Source organism: Triticum aestivum, chromosome 3D (assembly GCF_018294505.1).
Source record: "Triticum aestivum cultivar Chinese Spring chromosome 3D, IWGSC CS RefSeq v2.1, whole genome shotgun sequence".
NCBI lineage: Eukaryota > Viridiplantae > Streptophyta > Magnoliopsida > Poales > Poaceae > Triticum > Triticum aestivum.
The window spans coordinates 113,262,922-113,271,075 of record NC_057802.1 but is presented as its reverse complement, the minus strand read 5'-3'; the positions used below and the strand labels follow the sequence as shown (position 1 = coordinate 113,271,075).

The 8,154-nt window shown below is 43.8% G+C and overlaps 1 long non-coding RNA gene across 28 annotated transcripts; it reads left to right on the top strand.

Annotated features, from left to right (window-relative positions):
* The first annotated feature begins 1,349 nt into the window (after window positions 1-1,349).
* LOC123077751 (uncharacterized) lies at window positions 1,350-6,701 on the top strand. 28 transcript variants are annotated; one of them, XR_006436810.1, is made up of 11 exons: window positions 1,351-1,910; window positions 2,155-2,221; window positions 2,332-2,481; window positions 3,069-3,143; window positions 3,531-4,041; window positions 4,313-4,420; window positions 4,582-4,878; window positions 5,164-5,268; window positions 5,345-5,419; window positions 5,917-6,068; window positions 6,316-6,701. It is a non-coding gene; the product is annotated as an uncharacterized lncRNA (long non-coding RNA). The 28 variants fall into 28 exon arrangements; XR_006436800.1 differs by having other exon boundaries at window positions 5,160-5,268; XR_006436819.1 differs by lacking the exon at window positions 5,917-6,068 and adding an exon at window positions 2,701-2,849 and having other exon boundaries at window positions 1,350-1,910; window positions 2,155-2,171; window positions 2,414-2,481; window positions 4,582-5,268.
* Window positions 6,702-8,154: the final 1,453 nt, after the last annotated feature.

Sequence of the window (8,154 nt, the reverse complement as noted above, 5' to 3'; positions counted from 1 at the left end):
GCGTTGGATGACTTCCGAGGTCTGGATAGCTACGTTCGAACGGTTTGAGGGTCGACGTTGAAGATGTCCTCACGTGCTCACAATCACCTCCTCTCACCTTTTCGCTGCCCTTTCCCAACCATGGGCACTGCAGGCGAGTGCACATAGGATGAAATGAGAAGGGGGGGGGGGTTGTAAGATTATTGAAGTGACAACAATTGGATGTGGAGTTGATTGGGGGGGGGGGGACAAAAGGAACAAACTCGACTTTTTCAAAGTTAACAAATAAGTAGAGTATAGCGTTTTGGAGCTCGGCCTCCATGGAGGGCATTTTTTTTTGAAAATTTCAAATTCAAACTTCTCAATGTAAAAAAGAAACTGGAAATAATTGTACAAGTGCACAAGGATGTGATGCGTATGTCCGTAAGATTTCAGGATGAAATGCCTTGAAATTCGAGTTGAATGAAAATAAAATAAAATTATAGACTTTGATGATGAATAGTGCATATACTAAAAGGCTGCATATTTGTTTTCTTATGTAGCACTCATTTTAACATATTTCGTCCTAAAAATTTACACACTTGTATATTATGTATATTATGTCTTTAAGTATACGTGTATGTTTACAAAAATTGAGATGTACATATATGATTTTTGATCATTTCAAACTCGACCTCCATGGAGGCTGAGCACAATTCAACATTTTCGTAACAGACAGTTATCTAATCCCTCTGTCTCATAATATAAGAGTATTTTTATTCCCTCCATCGAAGTAGAATGACACCTCGTCGGAGTAGGATCTAAAGAAACTTTATTCAGCGTCGTCATCGTCACCGTCGAAGCTAAGACGGTGAACAGCCTAAAAACCTAAACTACGAGAGTAAAAACAGATCCACACGCGTGGATTCGGCGACCCCTCTCACCACCGACGCTCGAGGTCACCGGCGAAGGGGAGTTGTCGGAAGGCGGCGGTAGGGGAGACTCTTGGCGACGAGATCACTTTTATTTCTCGAGCGAAAGAAAGAAAGGCACTAGTACTCTAACATATTGTAATCTACCGATATAAAGAAGACATACAAAATGATCATTTTTTTTTTGCGGGTGACATACACAATGTATTAAATCAACATAACATTGGTTTATTGATATGGCATCTAAAACGTGTACCCAACATATCTTCTTTCCTTCATATACTTGCTAGATTTCGCTGTGTAGATCTATTGTCTACGAAATGATAGTAAAAGTAGACATTAAACCCTTTAAGAGTCGCGCAAGGGGCGGTCGATGGCGCTGTCCAGGTCACCAGCGATTTTACTGTGCTCGTTTCTCAAAAGAAAAGAAAAACGTAGAGGGAGAGAAGAAAAAGGGGAAAACGCGTTGATCCGGCAGGGGCTCTTTTTCATCTCTCACCGCAGCCTCCTCTCTCCTTTTGCCTTTCCACTTCCCGAAGCTAGGGTTGCCGCCGCCGCCGCCGCCCCATCTCTCCTCCGGCACCGGGCACCGAAGGAAGGCCGGCTTCTCCCACATATCTTCTCCTCTTGATTGCTACCTCATAGCAAGGCGTGGCCCAGCTCTTCACCATGGCGCCGACAGCAAGGCAGGCAGCGCCGCGAGCTCTCGTCACGAGGAAGCCGCAGGAGGACGAGGTCAAGCCGGACTAGGTCGATGCGCCCCCCTGCCATACCTCCTTCTTCTCTTGCGGGTTGGTTGCTGGCTTGCTGCTGTTTCTGGTGCCGTTCGTGTCCGACCGGAAGGGCGTAGCTTCTGTCTGTGTCGCTGCTCCTGAGCTCACGCATCCACATCGGAGGCTGCCGCTTGCAAAACTGCTCTAAGCCTCTAACCCGAGGAGCTCGTTGTCACCATCGTGTAGAGGAGCACCAGGCTGCATCATAAGACGCCTCAACAGCGACCGACGAAGTCGTCGAGCCGAGGTGAGAACCCCCTTCGGCCCTTCCCACGCCTTCCCATGCTGCCCCCTCCGTGGTTATTAGCCGCTAGCCGTATGTACTGCCGGTGAGAGCGGGGAGGAAGAGGAGGCGGAAAGGGATATGAATCTGGGAAGGACAATTTTTTTTTTGTGCTATCTTGCTTCAATTGGAACCAATAGTTTCGTGCCATGACTTCTAGATTTTAATCTTACTTGACTGTGTATACCTTGTGTTTGATGAAATGCAGACATGCAAGCCTTTTGAGTGAGTTCCTCCATATTTCATCAATTCAGGTTGGTTCATACACATCACAGGTGATTCTTATGCTGATCAGTTCATTAGATTATGAATTTTGCTTGTTATTGCTGATCTCAGATGCTTAGTTTCTAACTTTATCTCAAAACTCTGTCCTCATGTGCAGCAGGTGTTGATTTGCAAGTAGATGGTTGAGTAATAAAAGGAACATACTGATTAACTTGTTCGCTGCTTCCTCTGCTGCTGCCCAGCTAATGATGTTCACTTTTGCTTTGGCAAAATGTTTGGCCGTGGAAGGAAAGCCTTTTGGTGTGGTGAGGTGAGTTTTGCTTGGCTGCTGTAGATTTGAATTCAATGCTTATCTCTTTCATGAGCTGTTTTACCAAGGGTAAGTTGTCGTTTGAGAGCGCCAGGTAGAATTGAACTGGCATTGTTTCTTATGTTTCTTTACAACCCATGTAGCTATCAAGACCTGTGCTTTTTATGGATTATTACAACTGAATTTGATATGAATTTATTATGTATGTTGGTGTTTTAGAGCTGTAGATACAACTGAATTTGGTACATTCTGAGTAATGCACAAAATTGGCCATGGTCACAAGACACAAGTTTTACATTCCAAGAGCTCTGTAGTTTGCACTTGCACAGATGATCAACAAGCAGTGAACAAATGGACCGATGTTCAGAGTATGTAAGATTGATCGAGCACGATTGTCAAGTTTCACTTTCACTGATGATTACACAAGTATGTGCTCTAAAAAAGATTGCAGAAGTAATGTACAAAGGAAGTGTAACAAAGCATGAAAGGATATTTAATTTAAAGTTGATTGTTTAGCCAGTCACCAAACTGAACTGCGTCCTCTACCTTCTTTCCTTGATTCTAATATATATTTTCCTTGTATACAGCTACAGAATTAATGGTAGCCCCTGGCAAATGTTGAAGTTTTTTCATGTAACAAGACCACAACTTTGAAAATTAAGGTAATCCCACAAATCATACCGTGTCGACGCACTATGTTAGCTTCAACATATATGCGTTAAGTATGATCACCATATTGATAACGTGTTTTTACGACATTGGTTTTTGCATTTTATCCAACAAACAGATCTTCAGTGCTTTTTATCTGTCGTTTGCATTCACATTGGATACATTTGCATGTGGTGATATCCTTGTAGTTCGAAAAAAAAACTAGATCATTCATGTTTTCTCTCTCAGTTTTAAGGGTACACCCTCTATCTCCATACGACTTGTAGACCAGCCTTGCTTTATTATACTTAGGACTGCATAATTCTCACTATTTATATGAAACATACAGTATGCACAAGGTCCAGTTACTAAATTAAAGTTATTTATTTTTTACCAATTAGATTGCTGCAAGCTAACAGGCCATACCATCGTTCTCCATGATATATGGCTTGGTATTCAGGAAAAAGTAGATGTCCTTCGAACTCGTGTCCTTTTTCTCTGAATATATGAAGCTGAAGTCTAAACATTTAGACCTTCTCAATGTTGGCTTCGTGGTGTTGGGGGTGTGGCATCGTCCTCGAAGTGAAGGCGCAGCGACCTTGAGTCGATCGCAACCTCAAGTGCTTTCTCACATGCTTGTCTTGATTGGTTGTTCCCCTACTTGTAATGACATCTTTCATTCTTAACTAATGCTTCCGAGTCGTTAACATATGATAATTTCATATAGTTTGGTCAGCAAAATTGATTTCGCCTACTGAACTATGTTAATGATGGCGTACGTGACCCACTGAACCAGACACGCCAATGTGCATAATAACAAGACTGAGATCAGGGACCCGACCAGTCACCCTAATGTGCATAGAAAAGATTGAAGGGTGATGCCACAAGAACCGATGAGGAAATCAAACTGAGGTCAGCACCCCTCCCCTATATCTTCTTGCCTGTGCATTTACATAGTTGAAAAAATTGATCTGTATTCTGAAAAAATAATCCTAAATTTTTTCATGTTGCTTGTTCGACCTTTGAGTTACAGTACTACTTGAAAAAGGCAATCTGTACTTTGAACTATAATCCTAAAATTTCCTGGTTTCTTGTTCGACTCTCGAGCTACAATTTCAATTGGAGGTGAATATCCTTGTTGTTACATGATTGTAATGCTACAAATGTAATCTATATTTTTCAGGGTATATACGGTTATCCTATTGAGATCCAAGCTCTATTGTACATGAAATTAAGATGTGCTCTTCAAATGCTTAAGCCGGATGGTGAAGGGGAGGACTTCATAGAAAAGGTAGGGCAACCAGGGGCGAATCTAGCTTGTAGCCTGTGGGGGCGAATGCCCCCACTCGTTTTCTCAGCCCACTTGTACTAGGCTCGTAGTACAGAGCGTTGCCCCCGCTCAGCTTAATATATTTGCCCCCACTCAATCATTTTTCTGCTCTAAATTCGAAGCCCATTTACGAGAAATAATGAGATACAACCCAATACGAAGAGGCTGCCTACTCGGATGAATGGAAACGAATTAACACAGCACGCACGTCACGCACGGGAGTGCGGGAGTTGCCGAGTCGGAGTTGCTCAGATGCGTTCGCCGCCTGGCTCCCTGACGTGACAAGCCGCCGACGCCTTCCGCCCTGCGCTGCACCTGCATGACGTGCCTCCGGCGGTCGCCTCGATCCGCGGCCTGCAGGCCGGCTGGCCGTCCGTCAGATTAGCACAAGGAAGACGTTGCGCCATTGATCGATCAAGGTAAGTGGTAAACCCTAAGATGCGTAGGTTCAGTTTCTTTCTTCTAATTTCCAATTATTGTTATATTCCGATTTTCATGTTAGAGAGGCAATCGTATCAAATATCCATGTATTGAAATTTTAATATATGGATTGGTAATCGTATCATATATGGAACGCTGATTGAGTTAGCTTAGCTTAATAATTTTGTGTAAATAAGTATGTGGAATAGACTAAATCTTTGAATGTTAAACTTTACTGTATGTCAAAATTTTGAACGCTCATATATTTGACATTGACAAGGAAGCTAATGAAGAGATTCTTTGGAAAATCAACAACCCACAATATGCCTAAAGAGGTGACAATTAAACGCTTCCTTGGGAAAAATCGCCGTGGGATGAAACAGAAGGAGGTAATGTGCTCAAGCTTATTTATCTATGAATTTTTACATTCTCTCTAGATTGAAACATGTTTCTATTTTCTTGCAGCTTGAAGACTACAAATTAATTCAAAACGGTCAGGAACAGCATATTGATATTTCTCAAGTTATTGCGCCTTAAATGGTTAGTTTATTTTTACTTTGGCAATGAACTTGACATAAGTATGTGTGTGTTGACATTATCTTATAAGGAAATATATGATTTTACTTCTTACACACTGTATTTTTTTAGGGGTCTTACACACTGTGTATGCTTGTGTGTTTAGTTTTTTAAATGATCTAGCCATTAGTTCGTGCACATCCCTTTGAAGAAAAAAAAAACATACACATCTTTGCCCCCTCTCAGTTTTCATCCTGGCTCCGCCCCTGAGGGCAACGACTGCATGCATTAACCTACCACATGAGAAATTACTTTAGGCTTGATTTCCCACATCTAAATAACATCTCTAGATACAAAACAGAAGAGTACTCCCACATTGCTGTGAACAGGTCATCATTGTTTAATTTCCTTTTTCTTTTTCTTTTGATCCGACTGGCATGGAAAATGATGATTCACTTAATAATGTCATCTTTTTTTTTTCTGTATATCTTGCTAAGTAAAGCTTGACTTTTGTTAATTAGGCCAAAGCTTTCATCCCCTTCACAGAAGAAAACAAATAACTTGATGCTAACATGAGTTAGTTTGCTATCTGTGGAAGACGAATGTGTGTGATCCCGTGTGAAAATGCTTAGAGAAGTATCTAGGCGCTCCAGCAATACAAGTGCGCACAGAGGTTCGAAACATGCCTGGCACCTTTATAATATCTTTAATTAACACATTAACTTGACTGTGTTAATACAAATTGGGTGCAACCTGAATTACATAGGAATCACCTTTATAATATCCCTCATAATTATTCTGTCTTCAATAAATCCAGCACTAGGTTGTTCAAACTACAGCATTCCTGAATAGTACAGTATGATGTATCACTTCTTTTAGATTCCTCTCATTGGTTCTCTTTATGTTCCCACTACTTTAAGGTTCACTACACAGAAGACTACCTCCAGAAGTGCATTAACCAAGATCATGATGCATTGCCAATCAAGCTTGCAGATGGCGAGGTCCCCGTCGTCTCTCGCCTCATCACAGGGAATGACAGGATGACCACCATCACAACCAACTGGACAGAGTTCCACTGTCATGCAAACATGCATGAGGGTGACATCTGCGCCTTCTACTTCAGACGCAAGGCAAGGTGTACCGCCAATGATCGCGATTATCTCCTATAAATATAATCCATGTATCGTGCTCATGTTTATTGAACCTTCTACCTCTGTTCCTTGCCTTACTATTGAACCACCTTAATTATCTAGATATCAACATGCTACCTATGTGTTTATCACCGGGATTAATTTCCTTTCTTCCACTGTCACTTCTCTTATACTCATGTGCATTGCTGCCGATACATTACAATTTGTTCCTGATGCCTGCATGAAGCCAGTCATTACTGTCATGCAAATGCGTTAACAGGTACGGTGGCCTAATTAGTAGCGCACAATAACGCATCATGAGGCGCCACCAGGTGGCGCACCAACCACTAGTACACATAGGTTTACCACATGTGCTTTAGCTGGCTAGCTCTCTAAGAGCATCTACAACCAGGCATCCCAAGCTCACCTCGAACACCCGAGTGAAATGATCGGTCAGTGACCGGTCAAAAAAACCAGACCCAGACGGGCGCCTCAAACGGGTCTCAAATGTCCGGACTGACCGACACCTCTCGTATCCAGCCTAAATACGAGGCAGACATGGGGAGGCCGGCGCGTGACGATATTATGGGACTGGCGTTCAGGTCCTACATGGAAACACTTCGAAACCCGGCAGTCTGAAGCTCGTCACCTCCATCGTCGCGTGGCGCCGCTCAGGCGAGCCATGTTGTGCCCTAGCTCGGATATTTAAACAGGGCGCCAACACCGAAACCCTATCCATCCACATTTCCCCCCTCCCGTCCGCCGCCGCCGCCATTTTACTCGTCGTCCACCACTAGTAGTAGCCATGCCCCACGCCGCTATGTAAGGAGCTACCAATATATAACGCCGAAGCACCAGTTGCAGCTCCTTGAGCAAATCCGAGCTATGTAAGGAGCTACCAATATATAACGCCGAAGCACCAGTTGCAGCTCCTTGAGCAAATCCGAGCAAGGAGCGAATCCCTAATTGCCGCGGGGCTACCTCCGGACACGGTGGATCTGGAGGAGGGCTAGGAGAAGGAGGAGGATGAGGATGAGGTGGAGGTGGAGGAGAATGAGGAGGAAGAGGAGCAGGGGGAGGATGAGGAGGATGCGGGGAGCGCGAATCAACAGGCGATCCTTGATTCCCTTTGGTCGGAATTGGCGGCGGAGCACACTGCGGACGTCGACGAGATGCTCGTGTATATGGATGATGGTGATGAGGAGGAGCCCTCATGCACGCCCATCTACCCAGCGCCCGGCACCGACATCATGGACATCTTCGATGATGAAGCGTAGTTAGGCTCGCATGATGTGCATAGTACGTAGTAGAATTTCTTTTGCATGGTTCGTATAAATCTAGGAGATAAAATATAAAATATTTGGATGCATCAAGTATGATATGATCGATCAGTGTTTGTAAACATGTCGAGTGGTGGACGCTTGAGGGGCTAAATTTGGGTAGTCGGGCCGCCGTAGGTCCTCTAATTCGACAAGGACCCATGCATGCTCCCCCCGCCAAAAGAGGACCCACATGCACCGATTGTGTGATTCGGCTCAGCTTTTGCCGTGCAACGACGGACACCAAATGATGAGGTGACGTGCATAGAGCCTCGCAACTCACCAATCGACGCGTCGTCTTTAAGCACGT